Genomic DNA, 26,571 nt, shown 5'->3' with positions numbered 1-26,571 from the left:
GCTTGTATTTAACTTTCACTCTACTTCAGGAAGTATAAACAGTTTAAGCCACAGAGCTGGATAAATGTCAGAATCTTCTGTAAAGAGGTTTACAATATTCTTTTGTGCCAAGCCCCATCCCCCCAAATATTGGTCGTACTTGATTATGGAAATTATTAAAATCTGTGTTTTTTACGACATTCTGTTTATATAAAATTAAGACCATGGAAATTAGTGATAGCAAAATAAATGTTATGGAATAAGGTCAAAATCTACAGATACATGGACATGAGTTCCCTTGAATTTTGTGGCTCTTATCTCTTAGTAAGCTGTTACAAAATTGAACTGCACTGTTTTAAACAGATTTAGGGTGCAGCCCTATGCACACTTTCCCAGAAATAAATTCCATTGGTCAGAGTGTGATGTTATCCCTCAGGAAACATATATAGGATTTGATTATTTTTTTATGTTTCTCTCCTGTACAGAATATCCTGTACTGCTAATGGAATCATTTTGGAGGGATAGATTTGACTGTAAAAAAGAAACTAGAGCAGAACACAAAGCATAGCAGAACCATGGAATGGCAATAATAGCAGGGAACTAGGATTATCAGTTAATTTGTAACAGAATGGTTGAAATGCTTTTTGTACAGCTATGCCACCTAAGACTGATGTCATCAGCCACAATGATATATTCGGGAAATAAAAATACCTGATTCCCCCCCCCCCAAAGTTCTTGAAGATTCTAAGAAATCCTTTTCATTCTGGAGAAACCTTTGAGGACTGTGAGATCTGAGGGAGCATTTTTAATTTCTGAAAGTTTGCCACCAGCAGGATGTCTTTACCAGCAGACTGATTTTCAAAAATTAAATCTGCTCCACTATTTCACACACACTTATGACTTCTCTACAATTACAGGATTTCAGGAAACTTGTGGGGAGGGAGTGTGAGAGGTTGTTTTTTTTTTTTTTTAATTTCTAAATGTCACAGTGGCTGATGACATCAGCAGCCTTACACAGTATAGTTACATAAATGGGACTTTTAGCCATTATAAGAGTAACAACAGGAGAACAAAACTGAACCTAGCACTTGCACATACAGCATTCCTTTACCTGGGAACTATGCTTGTTGATATGCACATAACCTTTCTCCCTCCTTCTGCAGTTATTTTCTAAACCGAACTATTAAATCCTGGGTCATCATTTGTATTCATCCCACTCATGTATGTATTCATATCATCTTCATCTAGTCTAGATCAACCACCTTCCAGCTATGCAGAGGCATGTACTGGACTGAAAAGACCACGGTTTTGTCAGTAAATCTTCTAAGAAGTAACTCTGACAGTTGCAGCAAAACATTATGTTAGTATTATCACATCAAGCTGTGTACCATCAAACTTAAACACACAGATCAGTAGACATTACATTGTACCAATACGGAGGTGATGCTGATATCCTATGAGTCAAATGTAACAACTTTCATATGGTTTTGTAGCTAGTCTTAGATATGGTGTAGTAATGACAAAGCATTGTCCGTATTTAGACCTGAAGAGTTCTTCATTGTGATACTTATGAGTGAAACTACCCTTTGGCGCTGTCAGAGATCTAATACAAAAAGCTGATTATCCAGCAGCTTTAGTAAAGCCAACTGGGAATGCTGCTAAATGCAGGGCAGCTTTTCATAGGTGTGATGAATTTTGCCCCAAAGGTAATAAGAAAACAGCATCAGCGGTTGATGGCGATGCTCAGATGTGACAGTGCTCAGAAAACATAATGGAAACTACAGTGAAATAAGGTAAATAGGTAAGCCCTGCTTAAGGAACAGTAACTACATCAGCTTCTAGACCTCTAGCTGTGTCAGCAAACTGTACATAAGCGGAGGATGCATATAAGAACCACTTGGCCATCTTCCTTTCTCTGTCCTTCTTGGCAGAATTTGAAAGGTTATTTTTTGGGGGAAATGAAGTTAATGGCGTGCTGCAGCCCTCTATTACTGAGCACTGAGGCCCTCTAGCTGCTCAGTTAGAGCTGATCTGCTCTTTCAGTTGACCTCCTCCCCAGCTCGCTGGGTGGCATGCATGTGCACCAAGTAGGTGCTCATCCTATTTAGCCAAATATGCTGGAATTCATTTTAACCCAAATCCTACCCCTGCCAGATATTTGATATTTTATCTTTCAGTAAAGAGGTGTTTTTCACATTGGTCCTTATAACAGAGAGAATAGTAAACAAATCTGTTTGCACCCAAATCATTTTAAAAGGGTGGATTTTTTTTCATGTTAAAGCAACAAATCTGTTTGCACCCAAATCATTTTAAAAGGGTGGATTTTTGTTTCATGTTAAAGCAACAACTGCAGCTGTCACTATTTGTACCCTACTTGCCCCCACAAGTAGGGTACAAATAGTGGTGGCGCTGCAGGCTAAACCGCAGAAGCCTGTGCTGCAGGGTCAGAAGACCAGCAACCATAAGATCGAATCCATGCGACGGAGTGAGCTCCCGTCGCTTGTCCCAGCTCCCGCCAACCTAGCGGTTCAAAAGCATGCAAATGCGAGTAGATTAATAGGGACCACCTCGGTGGGAAGGTAACAGCGTTCCATGTCTAAGTCGCACTGGCCATGTGACCACGGAAGATTGTCTTCGGACAAAACGGTGGCTCTATGGCTTGGAAACGGGGATGAGCACTGCCCCCTAGAGTCGAACACGACTGGACAAAAATTGTCAAGGAGAACCTTTATCTTTACCTTTACCTGCCCCCACTGTTACATACAGCACTGATGTTACCTGTCTGTCATGGGTTTGGAGGGAAAGTTCCATCCTATGGGGAGTGGAAGGCGGGACATCAGGAGGAGGGGCTGTACTGTATATATATGTGAAGCCTGTGTGGTGAAGTGGGAGACGCTGGGATGTGAAGAAGCAGCAGCTGGGAAGAAGAAGCTGGTGTGGGAGTCTGTGTGTCAGACAGGGTACTACTGTGTGTCAGAGTACCAACCTGATAGGTTCAGGTGTCTGTTGGTCAGCCAGAACTGATAGGTTCAGGGTCTGTGCTTCAAGTTAAGGGTTCTGTGTGAACCAAACTGTATGCATGTATGAATGAGAATAAGCCACGTTACTTTATCTTATTCACCTGATTATTTTATTTTCCCTGTGTGTTGTATTTAAATAAACCTTGTTCTTTTATTGGTTAAAAATCCATCCCTGGTCTGTGTGACTTCTTATAGGGAATGGTTGGTGGCAGCTTAGTTAACGTGTGGCAGATCCCAGTAGGTCTGGGTTTGTCACATTGATTGGTGTCCAGCGTGTGGGATACGACTGGTCCAGTTGTCCAGCGGTCCAGCAAAGCCTTGGCAAGTGTGCCCAGAGCAAGGGGGGTCTAGTCAGGGACAATCTGAGGCGCGTAGGTAATCTTCTAGGTGTACCTCACGGGGAGGTGCGCTAGTGGAAGAACGTGCCAACTGGGGAGACTAGATTAGGGTGCTCTGAGGCAGCCTGTTTTTGGCGGGAAAAAAGCTGAGGCAAAACTGTAAAGTAGAAGTGATTTAGCCTGCCTGCTGAGAGGCCCAGCAGAGGGGGGTAGACCCTAGCTCGCAACTGTTGCAAGTTACAGTAGTGCTGAAGAACAGCAGTAATCTATAGAAAGCTGGTTCTGAGGCAAAAGAGAAAAAAAAAAGTGGTCGCTTTATTTTGAGGCTTGACTTTTGAAAGCAGCCTGTTCTGGGGGGGAGTATGCCCTTGACTCGAAGCCAAATGGCAGAAATGGGTGAAGTGAAAGACCCCCAGGTTGACCAAGGTTCTGAGGATGAATTTGGCTCAGTGCAAGGTGACAGCACAGGAGAGCAGAACCCAGAACTCAGGAAAATGCTCATAGCCCAACAGCATGAACTGAGGATGAGGCAATTTGAAATAGAGAGAATGGAAAGGGAGGCCAGAGAAAGAGCTGAAATCAGTCAGGCAGAGGCAGATGCCAGGAAAAGGGAAATGGCCATGAGGATAGAAGAGATGGAACTGAAACACAGAATTAGAATGGCACAATTAGAATTAACATTCCTCAATAAGAGAAACAACAATTTATCAGTTGAAGAAATTGCGGAAAGAGAAAAGTATGAGGCTCAGGCCAGACAAAGTGAGCAAGATCTTGAAAAATATAATCAGCAAAAAGACATTAAATTAAAAGAAATCAGAGATAAGACTGAAGAAAAAGTAAAAGAGATAAAAGCTAAGGCTGAGGAAGAAATTTTACAGATCAGGGCTGAGTTTGAGGCTAAGCAAAAGGAGCTGGAAAAGAAACCAAAAGAAGGCACACAGGTTAAGGCACAACCTCAAAACCTGAATTATTCTGAAGAAAACATGAGGGAAACATGGGACCCTAAGTACTCCAAAGGGTTAGTTCAGAGCCTGCCAAAAATGGGCGGCCATTTTGTTGATAAAACTTCTGGGCAGAGCCAGTCCAGGAACCAGATTTTGGAGGGAAAACCAAAAACAGAGGAGAAAGACTCCAAGTACAGCAGAAAATGTTATTTCTGTCAAGGAAAGGGCCATCTAATCTCAGGGTGTGAGAAATGGAAGCAGATTTTTTTGCCTCATGATCTGAGTGGAACCAAGCCAAAAGCTGTGTTCTGTGTCCAGAAAGAGCAAGGCTCATTGTCACTGAGGGAGCCTGTTGCCATGGCGACTCAATCTGGAACAGTGACATCTGCTGATCAGGCTGAGGAAAATGGTCCTCTTGTGGAGGTAAAGCGCTGCTTGCTCGTGAGAACAGATTCTCAGTTGTTTGAGACAGCAGGGGTGGACGTAGGAATACTTGACCGTCAGTATCGGGGGCTGCGGGACACTTGTTCTCAGGTGACCCTGTGCCATCCAGATATTATTCCTAGGGAGTATGTAATCCCAAATGAGAGCATGAAGGTGGCAGGGATTGAAGGTCTGGTGATCTCTCTGCCAGTCGCGGAGGTACCTGTCAACTTTCAAGGCTGGAGGGGAGTTTGGCGGCTAGCAATTTCATCGACTCTGCCAGCAGCCGTGCTCGTGGGAAATGACCTGGCTGAACATGTGAAACGGGTGCTAGTGATTACACGTTCACAAGCCACCACGGGGACAGTTCAGGGGGGTAATGATGAGCCAGAGACGGAAGCAGAGGGGAGTTCAGAAGCTGTGGTGGAAACCTTAACCACAGACAGCAGATTTGGACAAGAGCAAAAGGCAGACGCCACTCTCCAAAAGTGTTTTGAACAGGTGACTGACGCCCAGCTAACACCTGAAACCCCAGTGAGATTTCTGGAGAAAAAGGGGATTTTATATAGAGAGACCCTGAGGAATATCTCAAAAGGGGGAGATGGGATCAGAAGTCAGCTGGTGGTACCTGAAAAGTATCGCCCCATGATCTTACAAAGGGGACACTCTGACATGTTTGCTGCACACTTAGGGGTGAACAAAACACAGCAGAGAATCACACAGAATTTTTACTGGCCTGACATAGGGAAGCAGATCAGGGAGTTCTGTAAACAATGTGATGTGTGTCAAAGGCAGGGGAATAGCCGCGACAGGACCAAAGCAAAGTTGTGCCCTTTGCCTGTGATTGACACTCCGTTCAAATGCATAGGGGTGGATATTGTGGGACCTTTGCCCAAGGCCACAAAGAGGGGGAACAGGTTCATTCTCACCATTGTGGACCATGCCACGAGGTACCCTGAAGCCATACCCTTGACTAACATTGAAACTAACACAGTGGCAGATGCCTTGGTGGGGTATATGTCCAGGATGGGATTTGCCTCAGAAATAATCACAGATTTGGGAGCATCATTCACATCGAAGCTCATGAAACGGTTATGGCAAATCTGTGGAATTAAGCACAAGGAAACCACTGCCTATCATCCTGAAAGTAATGGGTTAACTGAGAAGTTCAATGGGACTCTAATGCGCATGATTAGGGCTTACTTGGCAGAGAATCCAAACAATTGGGACCAGAAGCTGCAATCCCTTTTGTTTGCTTATCGATCAGTGCCACAAGCCAGTACCGGGTTCAGTCCATTTGAACTTTTATTTGGGAGAAGGGTGAAAGGGCCCCTTGATTTGATCAAACAAAATTGGGAGCAGATCACCCAGGATGACCCACAAGACGTTGTGACATATATAGGCTCTTTAAGGAATGACCTAAAGAGAAACCTAGAGCTAGCAGCAGAGACCCTGCAAGCTCAAAAGGTCAGAAAGAAAGCCTGGTGTGTCCAGGAAGGCAGGGAGAGGCACTTTAACCCAGGGGAGGGAGTGCTTTGGCCCAGGCCCTGCAAAGGGAACAAACTGCAGCTGGGTAGCCCAGAAGTAAAGTGCTTGGGTCACATGGTAGGGGGAGGAGTGATAAAACCCCTAGAGGCCAAAATAGAAGCCGTTCGTGATTGGCCTAGACCCAACACCAAGAAAAAAGTCAAATCATTTCTTGGGTTGGTGGGCTACTACAGAAAGTTCATCCCGAGGTTTAGCGAGATTGCGGCTCCGCTGACCGATCTGACGAGGAAGAAGGCTGATGACCGCATCCCGTGGACCAGCGACTGTGAGGAGGCGTTCCAGAGGTTGAAGCAGGCGCTAATCAACTATCCAGTGCTGCGTGCTCCAGACTTCGACCGGGAGTTCATCATCTACACCGATGCGTCTAACAGCGGGGTAGGAGCAGTTCTGTGCCAGGAGGATGAGAATGGTGACCAGCATCCAGTGTCCTACCTGAGTAGGAAACTTCAAAAAGGTGAGAGACATTTGGCAACCGTGGAGAAGGAGTGTTTGGCCATAGTCTACGCGATCCAGAAGGCCAAGCCTTACATCTGGGGAAGACATTTTATTCTGTGCACTGACCATTCACCATTGCAATGGTTAAAGACAATGAAAACCCACAATAGCAAACTTATGAGGTGGGCTTTAAACCTACAGGACTATGACTTTGAAGTGAAGGTGGTCAGAGGGTCAGTGAACTGTGTTGCTGACGCCTTGTCAAGAAGACCTGAAGATTGAAGACGGCGAAAGAAACATGGACTATGTATATATATTGATGACAAAAAGTTAAATGTACCTGTTTTTTGAACTTGGTTTGTATGAATAAAGGTAAATTGATGTATTGTATATGGTAAATGTTTAAATGCCTAATTGCTATGGTTAACTTAGAATGTAAGTATAAGTAAGTATGATATGGTATGTATAACTGTTGTTGTATGTTTTATCCAGGTTGTTTTTTGGGAAAAAGCACCTTAGCTTTCCCCCTACAAAACAACTTATAAAGAGGGGAGGTGTTACATACAGCACTGATGTTACCTGTCTGTCATGGGTTTGGAGGGAAAGTTCCATCCTATGGGGAGTGGAAGGCGGGACATCAGGAGGAGGGGCTGTACTGTATATATATGTGAAGCCTGTGTGGTGAAGTGGGAGACGCTGGGATGTGAAGAAGCAGCAGCTGGGAAGAAGAAGCTGGTGTGGGAGTCTGTGTGTCAGACAGGGTACTACTGTGTGTCAGAGTACCAACCTGATAGGTTCAGGTGTCTGTTGGTCAGCCAGAACTGATAGGTTCAGGGTCTGTGCTTCAAGTTAAGGGTTCTGTGTGAACCAAACTGTATGCATGTATGAATGAGAATAAGCCACGTTACTTTATCTTATTCACCTGATTATTTTATTTTCCCTGTGTGTTGTATTTAAATAAACCTTGTTCTTTTATTTGTTTAAAAATCCATCCCTGGTCTGTGTGACTTCTTATAGGGAATGGTTGGTGGCAGCTTAGTTAACGTGTGGCAGATCCCAGTAGGTCTGGGTTTGTCACACCCACAAGGGATACAAAATCAAATGCAGTAACAGCAAACACAAAAATGCAAAGTTAACCCTCCCCACAATATCAGTTATTAAACCCACAATTCCTTAACTATATAAACTCTAAATTATATATCGGGGTGGGGGGGGGAAGGGAGGTCATAAAATGCAACTTGTACTTTAGCCAAAAATGCACACATATCCCAGTTTAGCAGTCAGTTTACTAAATTATCACAGGACGGAAATTATATTTCCAGTTCTTTTGACCTTCAAACCTCCTAATCTCTGATTATGAGCCTTGCTTGCAGGAGCTCATGAGAGCTGGTCCAAAATATATACATTTTACCCAGCCCACTAATCCATGTACAGTACACTAAGAATCAGCATACCATAAAACCTGAGGTAAACCATCATCATGTTCAAGTTTCTCACTTACCAGAGGCTGGATACCACTGCGGCTGTACTTTATTTGGTGCAGCAGCTGTGGACAATAATGTGTCCAAACTGGTCTCTTGTGAGTTCTTCTACTTCATTCCCCTTGCATTTTACCATGAATGAGCTTAATACAGAGATGGAGAAAGAGAGGTAGGCCACACTATTCTCATGCCAAACACATAGACCATAAGAAGCAATATTCTCAGGTGGTGGCAGCTTCATGGTCAAGCCTGGAGCATTTGCAAGAAGTGCCAGTGACAACTTCTTACAAATGGCAGAAGATGTGAGTGAGTGTATCTATCTCAGCCACTCACCAGGCTTGATGTTCCATGCAGGTCTACAGTAGTTGGGGAACTCTGGAAGTGTGGAAACAAAGTCAGAGCCAGGGGCAAATGGCACAATCCCTCAGTGGCACTGCTTTCCGTCTTCTGATTGCATTTTCAGTCACTCATGCTCCTAGTAATAGAACAAGCACAATCATTGTTCTGTAAAATGGGAGAATTGTTAACCTTAGGACATAGCAAATCTTTATGCTTCTACCATTTGGGCATTGAAAATTTGTGTGTGAGGGCATGTGTATATATATTTCTAGCATCAAGTCTTTGTACTTGCAGTCAGTTTGGCATTACAGCACAAGTGTTTCCAGAGTCAGCAATTCAGATTTATGATGACTTTATGATCTCCATTATTTATTAATGTAATGATTTTGGGCATGCAGGATTTGTGAACACACCATATTTTGAAGGCATGCATTTGTTTGTCCCTTGGTTTCATAAATAATAAGGAAAGGTTATGATTTGTATTTCAAAAGGGAGACTAAAATACTGCATCAATGGTCTTGAGAAATCTAAGGTCTCAAGTGAACAACAGAAAGACCAGCACAACTTTACAAAACAGTAAGCACCATGAATTTAGAATTCCTTATTTTCACTTGAATAAGCAAATATGTTTTCTGCAAATAATAGTATTATTTGTTGTGCAAAGCCTTTAGAGTCAAAGTGTATACAGTATAGTAGAGTAGGAGTAGAGTAGGTACTTTACACCTGTGTTCCAGACACAAAATGGTCAAAACCAAGTCAGAGCCTAATGCCCTTTTATGGTGTCTGAAATTCTAGTTCAGATGGTGAGGGCAGTTCTTATGCTAAACAATTTAAATGTGCCATTCTTCTTTATAGAGTAGACTGAGGGAGGAGTGATATGTCATTTTGTATGATCCTCATGTCCAAATGGCATATCAACCTCTAGCAACCCTATTCCTGGTATCCTAGAGTGGCATGTTTGTTTCAAGCCAGAGTTTGGGAGAAAGGACTAGGAAAGGCAGACAGGAGAGGTGGAGAAAGAGAGAGAGGCAAGCTATTCATGGTGGTGCAAGGGGAGAAAAGGCAGCAATGGAGGACAAAAGCAGGCAGACATCCATCTGCCATTTGCACTCCCCTTTGGCTACACTGAATTGGGAGGGACGGAGGGAGAGGCAGAGAGAAAGGAGTGGGACACCCCCATCTTGGCAATTGAGACAGTAATTTACCCTTTTGCACCTTGTATTGTCCACCAACACAAACACACACACACACACACACACACACACACACACACACACACACACACACACACACAAACACACACACACACACACACACACACACACACACACACACACCAGCAGGAGGAGAGACAGGGATTCCTTGGAGGGCACAAAACAGATTGAAAAGGAAAGAAATTGGAATTAACAATGTACTTGGACAGAGCTATCTAAATATAGTTGCTAGTTGCATGTCCGTAAGTGTTTAGTCAAATGAAAGAGATCAGTAGACGTGACACATGGTGATAACACAACCTGAGAGGAACAGATTTTACACAACCTGATTGTGTGTAAACACAATATCTGGCACTGATTGCTCTAATAACATTTGTAAAGTTTTCCATTTCTTGTAATTTTTTTGACCCAGTTCAGACTTCTGTTTTCACAGCTGGATCATACAGTTACTTTTTAAAAAAATGTTTGTTGTTGCTGCAGCTGTGCATTTTAGACTTTCTTTAATGTAACCAGGTAGTAGAGAAGAGATCAGAGGCAAAGGAATGTGTATCAGTGGCAAAGGAATGTGGCTAAAATGGACTACTGTTAGGTAAGAATACTGTCCTGCATTAGTGTCAAGTCCCCCAATAGAGGCAGAACTTCCCAAACCTTATATGGGCTAAAAACTACTGAATCTGGCAAACCCTGGACTATTAGGGGCCCAGGAGGCTAAAGCCGCATTAATAGATGGCTCAGTGTCTGAGCCAGAGGAGAAGACTGAATGTCCAGCCTATGAGAATACCCAGGATAATAGTATGCACTATATCAGAAACTCCTAGACAGAATATTCAGCTGCAGGGAAAGACTCCTAAGGAAAAGAGGCTACCTCAAGAGAAAGTGCTATCTGATGGAAATCTGTTCCTCTCAGGAAGCCCATTGAAATTGTCAGCTGTATTCCTTTCACAGCTGCCCAAATTCTTGTAGCTCATTTCTGGATGCTGCTTCTTCAGCTGTGCTGAGTAAACCTTAGGTTGGGACTAGGAAATTTTGTTCAAAACCTCTAGTTCCAGTTTCTTCTTCCTGCAGACATCCTTGCCTGTCATGTACGTATTCAGTGATTTCCTTTGTGTGTCATTTGAACTGCTTGGAGTATCCGGTGTGATGTGGTGGATAGCATGATGGATTAGGACTCGGGAGGCTCATGGAAACTCACTGGGGGTTTTCAAGGTTAGAAAAAAAATCATCCTTAAATATCTCTCTAACCTTGAAAACCTTGAAAATGCTATTGGGTTGCTGTAAATTGGTTCTAATTTTATGGCACATAACAACATATTTTCCTTTTCCTGGTGGCTGTGGGCCTGTCTTGAGACTGTTTTAGGTCTTTGGTTTTGGATCTCTGCCATTTGGTTTTCCCTGACTCTGTTTATTAGCTAGCTGTCTACTGCTACATGTACACAGCCCGCAAAGCCTTGCCCCTGGTCTAGCTTGCCAGGGAGTAGGATGGTAAATGTGCAATGGAATTTGTAAAGGTTTCGCTCAGGCCATTGGTTATTCTGAGATTATGATAGTTGCTGGTAAAATTGTAGGCACTATAAATCTACAGTATTCTCTTAGATCTGATGCAATTCTGAAGGCAGGTGTTCTTAAGGCAGCAGTTCATCCACCAGACTGTTTGCACTCTGTGAAGATGTGAAAGGAAAGAAGTGAAAACAATATAGTAAGAAGTAGTCTTAATGAAATTGAACAGAATCAGTAGGATAAAGATGCATAATCCTCACAAAAAATGTCTTGATTTCAGGAACAGGAGGCCTATGTTTTGTCATGTTTAGTCCTTGCTTTCTTCTTCAGAATTCTGCTATAGCAGGTTATGGACAATAAGAAGTAGTTTTCATTTTGACCAGTCAAATCAGTCTTGCTTTTTAACAAATTGAGTTTTTACCTGAGTGTTGTAGTTAACTATTTCCTTTGTTGTTGTTTTCCCCCAAAGTGAGAAGATAGTGCCAAATAGGACTGAGACTTTTGTTTTATAAACTCCAGACGTCTGCTGTAATTCCTTCAGACATAAATTCTGGCAGCTTTAGTCCAATAAAAATGGCCTCATAGGTGTCTGAAAATAACTTAAAGCTGCTGAATAAAAGAGAAAAGATTGCTTGTTTTCTGAGCTCGCGGGCTATATTGACAGTGGAGAAACTGGGTGGGTGGGGCGAAGTTCTGTGGGGACTATGAAGCATTAAAGGTGTTGTAGTGTCCTGAAAAGCACCTTATTTGGAGCAGCATGGGCAGGGAGACTACTACTAGGGTTCAGCTACTGTACTGTTGGAATATCTGCTTTCACTTACTGCTGTTTCTCTTGAGATGCTGGAAAGAAGCAACACAATTTGGCTACACACTGTGTGTAGACACAAAACAGTTTTCTGTGACTGGACAGAAATTTGATAGCGCTGGATATGATTTTATTTTCAAGGAAACATTCTTCTGTACTCTTTCATGTCATAGTCATTAGGAAATTATTTTGATATAATTATGGAAATAATTTGATTTTCTTCATTTTTTAACTTAATGCAAACAGACTGAAAACCTGGGTGCCAGCAAGTAGGATTAAAATCACAGTGCATATTTCATCCTGATCCTCAGTCTAAAATGTTGTCCAAAATGCATAAAATATCAGTAATATTTATATCACAGTGTGGTAAACCTTCAGATTCACCACCTGTCTGAAAACATATTTTTAAAGTTCTTTTAATAGATAGACACTATTGAAATTGCCTTACACGTCCAGATACTGTATTTCTGACTGTAGGGAGAATAAAAATCCAGTATATCAAAAAACCTTGTTAATGCTATATTTTCAAATACATTCTCCCACTTTCATGTTAAGCTTATGTGTCTCTCTTGAAGTCATATCTTTTATTGTTAGAGTTTGCTGAGGTCAATAGAAGACATTGATAACTGCAGGATTTGAAACAAATTCTTTTCTTCTTCATGCTTGCTTTGAGCTAAGTTTATGGAGGATTGACAGGCCCTGGTATAACCTATGGATATTTAAAATCTCCTGAGGAAAATCACATGAATTTCCACAACAACCCATCAGATTTTCACATTCTAAATTACCTGATCTTGTTGAGATCAGCACTGATGTTTTAGTCATCTGCTGTCCAGATTTCTAGATGTTGCTCCATTAGCTGCACTTTCAAACAAATTTTCACATTCATCTGTAGGGTAGAAGAAGGGAGAAACTGATTATTTTTCTGCTTCCTGGTTTTGATTTGCTTTGTTTTCCTAGACATGTCTGCTATGTAATTTATCCTGTTTTTGAAATATTCTCAAGATGCAACATTGGAGGACATTCCTTCTGTGTATTTTTGGCATTGACAAAAAGGTGATGCATTGACAAGGACAATTCCTACATATTGCTTAGCACAATCATGCCATCTCACTGTAGTGAGTAACCCAAGAAAGCCTTCTTGTTGTCATGTGCTGTTGAGTCAGAACTGGCTTATAGCAACTCTAATAGGGCTTTCAAGATAAGTCATTTAAGGAGTGGTTTTATCAGTTCCACACCCCCAGTGAGTTTCCACGGCTAAGTGGAGATTCCAAATCCAGGCCTCCTGAGTCCTGGTCCATCAGTCTCCCTGCTACACCACAAGCCTTAGAAGTTACTTTTTGTAAAAGTTATGATGCAAGCCCTTAAAACAATGTGTGTGTGTGGAAACCACTAGGGAGAGCCTACAAACAACATTAGACTACTTTAGCTTGTAAAAAAACAATTGTGACACATTTGAGACTACCAGATCCATATCAGTGTTGGTTTTCATGAATTACAGTTTATTTCCTTAGACCAAAGGAAAACTGGATTGTAATCCATGAAAGTTCAACCAGAAATCAATTTAGTTTTACCAATGTTTTTTTGTTTAGAAATAGTGTATAGTTTGGCTGTTATAAAATATTCTGATGATGAACTTGGAGGATAACTGCCAAGATACAGGGTGTAAGTTTCATATACTTCTGCCAGTGTTTCCCAGTGTTTTCAGTTGCAACCACCTTTTATAATAGCCAAGTACCCTGTGACCCACATGTGATATTTGCATAAAAAGCACTTTTAATGGGGTAAAGTCATCCGTTCTCTGAAAGTAGAGGCACCCTTCCCCCCCAAAAGGCTTGTTTTCGTACATACACATACACACTAATGTTAATGTCCTACTATGACAAAGAAGAAATTATTTGACAAGGACTACAAGACATATAAGGCATGGTAAAGGTTGCCCTTGGCATTTAGTCCAGTCGTGTCTGACTCTAGGGCGCAGTGCTCATCCCTGTTTCCAAGCCATAGAGCGAGCGTTTTGTCTGAAGACAGTTTCCATGATCACATGGCCAGCACAACTAGACACAGAACAGTGTTACCTTCCCACTGAGGTGGTACCTATTTATCTACTCGCATTTACATGCTTTCAAACTGCTAGGTTGGCAAGGAGCTGGGACAAGTGACAGGAGCTCACTCTGTCGCATGGATTTGATCTTACAACTGCTGGTCTTCTGACCCTGCAGCACAGAGGCTTCTGTGATTTAACCCGCAGTGCCATCATATCCTCTTTATAAGGCATGACACACACCCCAAATTTGTGTTCTTGGGGGTCATGACCCCAAAGCTGGGAAACTGATTTATACAGACTTACTATCAGTTTCATGTCTGTTCTTTTTCTTGAAATGATGAGTTTGTTTTAGGGCTATGATGTTCATTTGACAAAAAATGGTTGTGTTCTAAACTTAATAAAATGTCTTACATTATGTGCCATTGAAGTGAATACAAGAGCAGGGAATCTCATGATGTGTTGTTGGTGAAAGTGGGATGCAGAAAATTAGTTACATGGTCTACCTTCAAAAATTAAGTGTTCTGCCTCATGCACTAAGCATATGGTTCCCCTCACAAACATCCCCTTCATTGCAATTTCACAAACACAGCTTCTTCTAAATCCTTTTCAGTTGCTCATTCACAATGATGAGGACATTGATGACGAGAATGCTGAACTTTTGATTGCAAAAATTTAAATCAGATTTAAAATCTTAAACAGCATATTTGTGCATTAAGGGTATTCAAGAAAAATTCTACTTTGTATTTCTCATTGGTGACCTTACTATATTTCTGTGGGTGTTTTCTAAGCAATATCACATCTGAGCAATGTCACAGGGAAGCTGTGACACCCTGTGGTGCACCCTACAGATGCTTTGCTTTACAAGATTGGGAACTAACTTCAAGGTCTTTATGAACAAGATTGTCTTGTCTGACAACTATGAAGTATGAAGCACTTATGACTGGGAGCACTATGAAGTGTTATCATCATCCAAGGATAAAGTACAGTGTGTGATTATTTTTGGCTCTGCCTCCAGTGTTTAATCATGCTGCCTTGAAAGTTGTGCGAATTGATCGTAATAATTACAAGCAATTTCAGTCATGTTAAGAAGCTGCATAAATTATTTCACATGAGTTGGAATGCCACAAATTTTGAATGGTGTTGAAATGAATTCAAAGGCAGCCAATTACTTCTTCCAAAAACTCTCTTGAGACACAGCTGTTCCAAAATGTCTATGATCGAGAAAAAAGGGGAGGGTAGGAATGTAGTAGTTTGAATTTATAGCAGTCTATTGCTCAAAAACTGTCCTGAAAGAGTATAAATACTTGGTTGTGACATTTTAAAAAACCCCACTGATTTCTTTTTCTTAGATATGCTTTAAAGCTAATTAAAACTATATGAAAATGGGAAGCTGTTAAAGTGATAATCCGCAGTCCCAACATGAAGGAGTTTTTCTGCTAAAACACTTGCCTTTTTATTTCTTCTGCTTTTTGCTATCTATGTCAAAGAAAATTAAAGTGTGCAGTCAAAGAGGTTGTTCTGATTGATGTTATTTAGTGTACCACTGAAAAAGGGACGTGGTGGCCCTGCGGGTTAAACCGCAGAAGCCTCTGTGCTGCAAGGTCAGAAGACGAGCAGTCATAATATCGAATCCATGCGATGGAGTGAGCTCCTGTCGCTTGTCCCAGCTCCTGCCAACCTAGCAGTTCAAAAGCATGCAAATGCAAGTAGAAATAATAGGTACCACCTCAATGGGAAGGTAACGACATTCTGTGTCTAGTTGCGCTGGCCACGTGACCACGGAAATTGTCTTCGGACAAATGCTGTCTCTATGGCTTGGAAACGGGGATGAGTCGGACACAGCTGGACTAAGTGTCAAGGGAAACCTTTACCTTTACCTATAATAGCAGTTGTTTGATCCCCAGCTAACAATTGCTTGGTGAACAACAGAAACATTGGGTGATCATTAAAAACTTGTTGGGTGGCAGTTCTGATTGAATTTGATGCTAGTTATCAGATAGTTTCTAGCTGCAAACTGACACCATACTCCTGCCATCACTATTGAGACTTGGAAATTGAAAGCATGATGACTTTCACTTGACCATGGATTGTAAATCTAAATTCTTGCTTCTTTGTTTTCCACATGATCAGTACGTATATGGCACTGCAAGACTTTTGTTCTTGTCTGTGAGAGGATTTTCTTCAGGGCTGAATGAGAATTCTCACATCTGTCAAGGAATTGCTGTCCCTTGTGTGAGTTCTCACCTCCAGAACAATAACATGATAATGAGCATTTCCCCCCACTGAGGATTCTGAAATTTGCTCAAACAGACTCTGCACCAAATTGGCGTCTTCTGTTTGTGAAGCAAAGCACACATGTGAAGCAAACACAGAAGGGCAGACTAATTGTTTGAAAGATGCAGATGTTTGGGCGGTTGCACCAAACTATGACAGCTGCAGTCACATTGCATGAACTTTAAAGAATCTGTAGCATTGTAGCATGTGTTCTTTGATCAATTATCTAGTACTTACATAATTTCTTTGTGTGTACACTTTGTTTCACAAAAGAAAAAGTCACTTATTTGGTGCAGAGATAATTTTTACAAATTTCAGAACACTCCACGTGGAAAGGATTCGTTGGTGTTCACATGAGGACTGAGTAACTTGCTGGGGATAATTGATTAGGTGCTGAAGTGCATCTTGGTTGTGCAAGTTAAGTTTTGCAAAACTCAGATAAACCAAGTCTTTAACAGGCTGTTAACATGAAGAAGAAATGTCATGAATATTTTTCATATCCCTAACATGTAGCCATGAGGGACGTGGTGGCGCTGCGGGCTAAACCGCAGAAGCCTGTGCTGCAGGGTCAGAAGACCAGCAGTCGTAAGATCGAATCCACGCAACTGAGTGAGCACCCGTTGCTTGTCCCCGCTCCCACCAACCTAGCGGTTCGAAAGCATGCAAATGCAAGTAGATCAATAGGGACCACTTCGGTGGGAAGGTAACAGCGTTCTGTGTTTCAGTCGCACTGGCCATGTGACCACGGAAGATTGTCTTTGGACAAACTCTGGCTCTATGGCTTGGAAACGGGGATGAGCACCGCCCCCTAGAGTCGAACACGACTGGACAAAAAAAAATTGTCAAGGGGAACCTTTACCTTTACCTTTAACATGTAGCCAGATATTCCAGATAGCCATCACTTAGCCCTGCCATCTAATACATTTCTAAGGCTTTGACTTCTTGAGCTCACATTGAGGACTTTGCTGAATACACAGCTGGTTTATTTTGATGCCTCCATGGGCTTTTGTTGTAGGTTTTAATGATTTTAATTGTGTTTTATTCATCATGATGTCCTATCTTGTTTATCTCTAAAACCTGTTAGCCACTAGGGGTATTATATAGCATTGCTGGACAGAAATTTGCTACATAATGGAGTCTGCACATACCCCAGTCATCTGGTTGTAAGCTGCATGCATGTCGATGTATGATTGCAACACGTGCATTAACAACATGCCATGTTGGGCATGCATATATTTTTGGTTTGTACTGTCTTCATAGAAGCATAGGGAATTATGAAATGCCAATGGGTATACAGACTGGGCTCTCTCTCTCTCTCTCTCTCTCTCAAATATTTTTGCCCTGCCTTCCTCCTTAAAAAGGACCCAAGGCAGCTTCCATCATTGAAAGACAATATTTAAAGTTGAAAACAATGAATATATAATGATGAATCACATCATTAAAAGGCAATATTTAAATATTTTAAAATATTTAGCCTGTCCCAACCTGGTAGGGCTTCAGTTTCCATTATTCTGCCGCATCATGGCAATGAAGTTACAATCCAGCAGTCTAAGGGACACTGTTTTGTGCAAGGATGGTACATTTATTTATGAAATGGTTATAAGTAAGCTCAATATTGAGAACACATTAAGATTTTTTCTGCTGATCTCTCTCTCTCTCTCTCTCTCTCTCTCTGAAATACCTTCTCCTTGTCCGTCTTCATATAAATCCCTCTTTAATTTATTGAGGTCATTTTTTAGAAAGTAAACAGACAAAACCCTATAAGAAGTAGTGATTCCATTTTAGGATGCAATTAAATCTGAGCATGTGTGCTATAAAATGTAACTGTAGCAAAATCAAGCCATTAATTGGTCAAAATTCTATTGCTTAGTGTAGTAAATTGTGCTAGAGTAATCCCATTGACTCGATGGAGATTTAGTGAATCAACTCCTTCATAAATTCCATTGATTCAAATGGGCCTACATTAGATGTGATTTACCTGATTCTGGCCATTGTGTATTTTTAGCATCTGTAAGAAGTATTTTGCTGATTTTAAACATGGTGTTATCATTCATATAAGCTTAAATGAAGCACCTGTTGTGTAGTATTTCATGTATTTGTTGCATAACAGCTAGATAATGCAGACATGTTATAAATATTCATAAGTGTATTAATAGGATATAATTGAAATAATTTAATTAAATAATAATACTCATGTACTGTATAGGCTATTAAGTTATACACATTAAATTGATTGCATTATGAATTTACATATCACCAAAAACTTTGTTATAAGTGCCCCGTTAAATGATTGCATTATGGATTTACATATTACCAAAAACTTCGTTATAAATGCCCCGTTGAACTATTTAAGGACATTTGAGAATTTACAGTTTAATAAATAAAAGCCTGGCTCCCACTGCTAGTATCTTTAATTTTTTTTCTTTAACCATTGCAATAACACATCACAGTCCAAGAAACTTTTAAAAATAAATCAATGTGCCCAACCCTGATAATGAGAGCTGTACCAAACAATCTACAGGTTAGCACCTGCACTTTTATTAAACTAGTTGTAAATTTGCTTTTATATTTCAGTATTACATTATGCTGTGAGAGGTGAGTTCACATTTATGATGTATATACTGGCTGACTGGATTTGGAGCAAAAATATACGCAATAGAATATTGACTGTATTCCTCTCATTCCTTCTAAAGTCATGGTTGAAATCACAGAAAGCTGTCATATCAGTGTACCCTGAGGCGATTTGAACTTGTGTTAGTCAACCAGGACTGAGCTAAAATATAAACTAATGGCAAGCATGAAAGTGAGAAGAGAGGGATTCAAAAGTATTTTGTAATATGGCATGGAGATCTGCTGTCCAAATTTAAAAAAAAAAAGTTTTAAAAGATCTCACTGAGAAGATCCAATTCTTTAGGCATGATTAACATTGTTCTTCAGATCCCCACTGAAATCATATTCATTGGTCACTTAAGTAAAGTGATGTCTAAAGATTTCATTTTAATTTAAGACTACTGCATTGAGGCATGTCAACAAGAAGAATTATTTGAGAAGTGATATCAAGCCTCCCGGAGTCACTAGCGAGATCCCCTCTGACAAGGATAGCTTTTATGAATTTCAGGTGTGGATCTTATCTCTTAGCTATTATACAGATATCATTTATTAGCCTCAGACCAAAGAACTGCCAGTGTTGGTATATTCAGGTTTTAGATTAAAGATCTTCCAATCTTTCATCCTCTCTTTTTAACTTCTGCTGTTTTTTCCCCCCTTATATTATTTATCCTTTTTTTTAAACGAAAGCTCAAAGAGTCGTTATAAGAATTAGGTTCTTCTTCCCATATGGATAATGCTCTTGAGTGACTTTCCTTTAATATCAAATAATGTGGCCAGGAATCCTATCTGGTACTGCTTGAAACTGCCAGTAAAAACACCCAATACACCTGAAGCCTTCACATTATTGTGAAGATTTTTTAACATAACGAAATACAAAATAAGCAAATAAAAGGAAATATTTTTGCAAACCCATTCTGGGTATGCTGTAAGTCAGAATTAACTTGATGGCACACAATTGTTATTTATAATAAGTGCAGTCAATAAATGGCACTGCAAATGCAAAGTTAGGATGGGAAATAAACCATACTTTACACCAAGCACACAAGGCAGGCAACCATGCAGCAACTTACTTCTAAAAGTCAGCTCGTACAAGTCTGATTTGTAAAACTACTGTACACTCAAGATTTTTAGAAAAGTAGATATGGTATTGTATATTCATCACCGCAGCAGTATTTACAAGTTTTGGAGATTTTGATGAAGCATGCATTGTCTCTGAAATGACGAGGCTGGGTCCATAATTTAGCTAGCATTGCTGTGAAGGACATATACAATGTGTGTGTGGTTGATGCCGGTACCTGTTAGTAGTCAGTAACAATGTGTATATTCTAAAAAATGGAATAGGACAAGGTGAAACTATCACTCTATCTCATTGATGTTCTGCCATTGAAAGGCCGAACTATGCATTACTGATTCATTAGAAAAATAGATTTCTAGAGTGCTGATTTTGTATCTGACTACCACAGAAGGAGCTTTCCTCAGCAGCTCAACATATTGGCTGCTTTATTTTCTGTCTGGTCTTAATGGTATCCAGCATGAAAATCATCACTTATTTTCCCACACACACACACACACACTCTAGCACAATGCTTGCAAAATTGGCACCAAGGCACAAGTCGTATCCGGGAGGTAATTCCAAGGGTGCAATTGCATCATTAGTGCATGTTTAGCTATATAGTGAGTTGTGTAGTTAATTTCACAAATAGTTGTGCAATGAGACACATGGATTGCCTGGGTGTAATGCCCCATAAACATCTGTAGCCATAACTTCATGCTACCCCAAGTGCAATAAGATTTCAATTATTAGGTTATTTCTTTCATTGAGTAACCCAACATTATCCCAAGAGTTTTTAGCATCTTAGAAGAAAGTGGAAGTCATACTAGCAGTGTCTCAGTTGTGGCTTACAATAAGTGGAATCCTGTTCATCACCACACAATTTAAAGTTATTGAGGAATACATTTGCTGGGCACTATGCCCAGGTAATGCTGATAGCGCAGTTATGTCAATAGGATTTCAGCCTGTGTTTCCTCTCACAGGTATTGAAAGGAACTGAAATATTTCAAAAACTGAGAAAGTCATATTTTGTAGCAGAAAAGATGTGATGTATCAAGATTGTTGTGTTGATTTTGTAGCAAATTTGACAATATTATTGAATCACATTTCTATTTTACTTCATACTGCACCTTGCGACTTCTTTGTTCATATTCTATAGAGGAGTATTTTATTTAAATTTTTTAAATTTAGATTTTAAGATAGTATTTATAAAGTGGTCCACAGCAGATTTAACAATGAAGACGCTTGAGGTATGCAAGCCCAAGTTGCAGTGCTTGTACCCAGCCTGAGAATATTTCTGAATACATAGTTCTCCTAGACTTTCATATGTATTTCACTTTGTGTGATTTGTTTCATTTCATTTATCTATATTTCACTTTTCCAGGAAAACTCCAAAGTAACTCACATTATAGCATAAATTGAAGCAATAATAAGAGCAATTGTGATCGATCAACCATTGGAAACGAAAGAAAGTACATCAGCATAAAGTCCAGAGAGTCAATGTGAAACAGTGTAAACTAGTCATTAAATTAAAAGAACAGAAGTACACATTTAAAACAAGACCACAGCTGTGGTGTAAACACCAGAAATTCCCAGTCCCTGGTGCTCACTAATCAGATAGTAACTAATGAGAGCTGGAGAACAGAGACCTCAGTGCTGATCTCAGGGTGTGTTATGTTGATCCAGGTGGACTTTAGCTTGCAGCAAATTGAATTCCCCTGCAGCAAGAATATTTATTGGGTTTTTTTAGGGATGGGAATTGTTTTTTATTATTATTATTATTTAAAGTATCTGATTAGCACGGGAAAGAGAGACAGTGGCAGGATTGGCTTCAATATTTTTCTGCCCGTGCTCAGCAATTTTTAATATAAAAATCTCTTTAGCTTTTTAAAGCAGGATATATATTTTTAAAGCAGGATATATCTCCTTTTATTCTTTTAAAAGCAAAATTCATACTCCAAATTCTAATTGGAAGTCACTTAAGAATATCAGTTTTCCTGCACAAATGTATTCTGAAGCAGTATGGAAACATCGGCAGGCTGAATAGCTAGGTATCTGGTTGCAGAGCCAGAGGTTGGGAGTTCAGGAGAAGAATCATAGAACCGTAGAATTGTTGTAGGGTTGGAAGGGACCTTGGAGATCTTCTAGTCCACCCTCCTGTCCAAGGCAAGAGACCTAATGCCATCCCGGACCTTATACCATCCCAGACAGATGGCTGTCCAATCTTTTCTTGAAAACCTCCAGTGATAGGGCACCCACAACATCGGGAGGCAAGCTGTTTCAATACTTAATGGTTCTCACCATCAGGACATTCCTCTTTATTTCCGGGTTGGATCTCCCTCTGATGAGTTTCCACGCATTGGTTCTTGTCCTACCTTCAGGTGCAATGAAGAATACATCAATGCCATCTTCCCTGTGGCAACCCTTCAGATAATGGAAGACTGCTATCATGTCTCCCCTCAGTCTTCTCTTCGTTAAGCTAATCATACCTAGTTCTTTTAGTTGTTCATAGGATTTAGCCTACAGTTCCCTTATCATCTTTGTTGCTCTTCTCAGCCTGTGTGTCCTTGGGCAAGCTGCCACAGTCCCAGGGTGCCCCCAGAAAAAGGGTAAACGACTTCTGAGTACTCCCTACCTAGAAAATCTTGAAAAGGATTCTCATAAATCAAAATTGACTTGACAGCACACAATTATTATTTTATATAAAAACATCTAGGAAAGCATACAGAGAGATGGATCAAACTAGAAATGGGCACAAATTAAGAAGCAAATAAAAAAATCATTTTGGTGTCTCTAGGTGTCTGGAGGGCCATTTTATTGGGTTTTAAAGGCCAAAAGAATCAACAAATTTGTTTGAGTCACCATAAAAATTCATAAATTTGTTATTCATAATTCATGGACCTTGATGTATCATGAATTTAAACAAATCACAATTTATCTGATTCATGCCCATCTCTAGATGAAACACTTCCTTTTTGCAGAAAGCACAGATGAAAGCATAAGGAAACTACTGTGATGTGAATGGGATGATACCAAACAGGAATGTTCTTCATCATACTGAGTGATCCAAATGTACAGTATTTCCTGCTCCTATCACTTCTGAATGTCGGCCTTTTCTGTAAGTGCAAATTTTGTTCTCATAATGAATTAGTGATTAAATCATTATGACCCTTAAAATTGATTAAGTCCTTTATCAGAACTGTCAAAATCTTTTGTTGTACCATTTTCATCTCCTCAAAACCTCCTTTCCTTGGCAGAATGCCACTGCATATGTGGTGACAGCATTATACTAGACGGCTTTGTTTATTTCTTGTACTATGCCAACAACACTTCTCAATTTGTTTAGCAAATTCTAGCAAAGGATAAATATGGTATGTAAACATGGTGGTAAAACAGGTGATAAATATATTCATTGCAAAGTAAATAGAAAGACAGCAGAATATGTCTGCTGAATATTTCATGAACACATGCATCAATGTGTAAGGGACTTGCTCAGCAATTCTATTTTCTATTTGAGTGTGCTAAATTTATCTATTAACAGTTTTCCGAAATGACTATGAAATATGTGGGCTAGCTCCTGTATTTCCTAAACTAGTTCCTTTTGAAATGCATCCACTCAATAAGTTCTGATACCTTGGTGGCCTTCTGCAAATGGAAGGAGCCTTTCCGTAAATGAGAAGACGATTCTGGAGCCAGCTCAGTGAGGAGTAAACTATACATTAGAGAAAAGAATGTCTTAGATGTTGGAAAAATCTGATTGTCACGCAATTTTTTCTCATCTGTCGTAGTTTACAAATTAACTTGCTTTTTGAGGGATTGTTGTTGTTGTTGTTGTTGTTGTTGTTGTGATTAGGAGGTCACAGGAGATCATCTATCTCCACTGAGATCTTCAGTGTGAAATACCCAAGAAACTTAGTCTGCAGCCCTGAGAATATTTACCAGGTGCTAAGGCTTATTGAAATCAGTGCTGCTGACTCGTGGAGGATAGATATCTAGCACTCAAGTATATTGTTCAGCAAAGATTAGATTTAACGGCAAAAATTGAAAGAACTATACATCTCATTCTGTGTGTGCCCTCTTTTTTTCTTGAACAGAAACCCCCTCCCATCCTTTGTGAAAAAGAGCTCCATTGAATAGCCTTTGTATCACAAAGCCTACAAGTGAATTATAAGGGGCTTACTTTAGACTATGTTGACAGTATATGACATAGCGTTGTGACTGTGATTCTGAAGTCAAGTTTCAAAGGGGTTTATTATACAGCATGAAGTTTTGTTGCTCCAAGGAACAGAATTTAAGTGTGACTATATGGTCAAATATCATGGGATTTGCTCTGCTTATAAAATGGGTAAATTCAAAATATTGTTTACTTACCACATGATGCAAAGGATGATTGAAATTGGTCCAGTCTCTTTTGCTCCCAAAGTAGCTATCTTCTCTGCCACTGGAGAGATCCTGTTTTTCCAAGCAAGAACAATTCAAACAGGCTTGGTTAGTCCTGATACATTATTATAAAGAGGGGAGCGTGCATGTCGTTTCAATGATGCAGGCATAATATTCAAGCAGGGGAGAGACATGCCAAAGCAAATCACTGTGATTTTAATGGGGGGGGGGACTGGACGCTAGTCCTGAAGCCTCTCAATACAGTAAGCTTTGCATTGTGTGGGAAGATCCTTTGGTAGTGAAGCAAACATTTGGCATTGTTAATTACTTAATTGACAGGTCTAAAAGCTTAACATGACAATTGTTAAAAACCATATGTGACCAGAAATGAGATAATTCCTGCATGCATTACTTGAAAGTAAGGGGAAAGAGTATCAGATGGGAAGGGGAAGGTGGTGATCCCGGGCATGAATTATTCTGACATGGATATTATGATGTATTTTGAAAAATTACAGTTCATACTTTTGTTGTTCTGTACTCTAGACTAGTCCTCAACTTTTTATTTTATTTTTTTGCCATGGCCATGAAGACAATATGAAAGAAATATAGGCCCAATCAGGATTGTATAAGTCACATAATGACCCTTATAAGCTAGCATGTGAAGAATTGTTTCCAGTCTGTGGCCCCTTTAAATGTGCCAGGGCCCCTGGGGTTGGCCGTATGGCCCCTGTTGAGAATGGCTGCTCTAAATTATTAAGTACTTTTTAATGTTATTTTTCTGTGGAAAGGTCTTTGAGAAGTGTAATAGTTTGCAGTAGAGATGGGCACTTACTGCACTTTGGTGTGGTTTGGTGGATCAGGCCTGTAGGTGTTATGAGGGTGCTCCAGATTCCACGCCCCGTCTCCTTTTGTGGGTCCCTATTCAGAGGAGGCGGCAGGGCATGGAAGCCCACAATCCTGTTTCTGACAGTCTCTACCTACAGGAGGAGGCTGGGTGTGGATTCTGGTGCACCCATGCAATACCTGCAGGCCCAGTCTGCCAAATTGGATCAAAGCGCTGTAAGTGTCCGTCTCCAGTTTGAAGCTTTAAATGAGAAAGCAGCTTCACAGCAAATCATAAAAGGATCAGCAGAGACAGGACCAGAGGAAGGAAGGAAAGAAGGGGGACTGTGGACTGAATTGCATTGCATCCAATATGAAGGGTGAACTCCCAAATCTACTGACAGCCCCTGTGTGAGCACTAATTATGATTTCAAATGTAATGCAGACTGTGAATCATACACCAAAGCAAAATCAGAACAATATCTGATTCTAACGTATTCTGTGCAACACAGTAGTCTTTTCCAGATACCAACAGGAACTGAGCTCCCGGGAACCTAGAACAAATAATATTATCCATGACAAATCTATCAAAATAAATCGTACGCACATATAAACATACTGTATTAAGCCTGTAATGTCTAGCTGTGTTAGGTTACTGAGCTTTCCCTTGTTTATTTTAAGTGCCTGATCTCCTGTCAAGTTAAAAAAAATATCTAAAGCCCAGTAGAAAGCATGAAATAATTCCTCACATAGCTTTTGTTGTTGTTGGATCATGTTTGGTCAGCCAGAGAAGCTACAATATGATAGATAATAGATAAAAATATACAACACCCTCGGCAATGTTGCACCAGTGAGGCAAGGAGTGAAAATACCACAGAAGAAATAAGGCACCCTAAGAATGAGGCAGAAAAAATGGAAAATTCTTTCATGGGATAATACATCTGGTAGGATACTGGAGAATAGATATTGGCCTATCAGAAGTGCAGCCCTTTGTTCTGTATCAGATTCCCCAAAAAGGCTAAGTGTATCTCAAGATGCCTTAGCTGCCAATGTCAGCTAAAAACCTGTACTGTACCTCTCTCCTTTCTTTTGTGTCTAACAGCCATTCTACATATTACTTATAACATGTCAACAGAGGCTGAAATCACGTTAGTTTTCCTGAGACATAGTTCCAGGGCTATATGTCTGACAAATCTGGCTTGCAGACGAAACCTGTTTTCACATCCTGAAGATCAATCACAAACAAAGCAAACTATATTATCAGCTAAATTATAGGAAGTGTAAAAAGTCTCTTTTGTGCCTTTCAGCACCTAAAGAATTCCCTCTTGACATTCTGTCTGCAATATATTCTGTGACTTAATCTG

At 40.3% G+C, this 26,571-nt stretch overlaps 1 protein-coding gene and 1 long non-coding RNA gene across 12 annotated transcripts in view; one reads left to right on the top strand and one right to left on the bottom strand.

Annotated features, from left to right (window-relative positions):
• DMD (dystrophin) overlaps nt 1-26,571 on the top strand; it is a 1,295,019-nt gene that overhangs the window by 358,751 nt on the left and 909,697 nt on the right. The window lies entirely within an intron of this gene.
• Nucleotides 11,718-12,913, bottom strand: LOC144588186 (uncharacterized). Its single transcript, XR_013543577.1, has 2 exons — nt 12,812-12,913; nt 11,718-11,827 (listed from the first exon to the last, which is right to left on the bottom strand). It is a non-coding gene; the product is annotated as an uncharacterized LOC144588186 (long non-coding RNA).

This window comes from Pogona vitticeps, chromosome 3 (assembly GCF_051106095.1).
Source record: "Pogona vitticeps strain Pit_001003342236 chromosome 3, PviZW2.1, whole genome shotgun sequence".
NCBI classification, from domain to species: Eukaryota; Metazoa; Chordata; class Lepidosauria; order Squamata; family Agamidae; genus Pogona; species Pogona vitticeps.
Note: the sequence above shows the minus strand (reverse complement) of the source record. Positions and strands in the feature narration are given on the sequence as shown.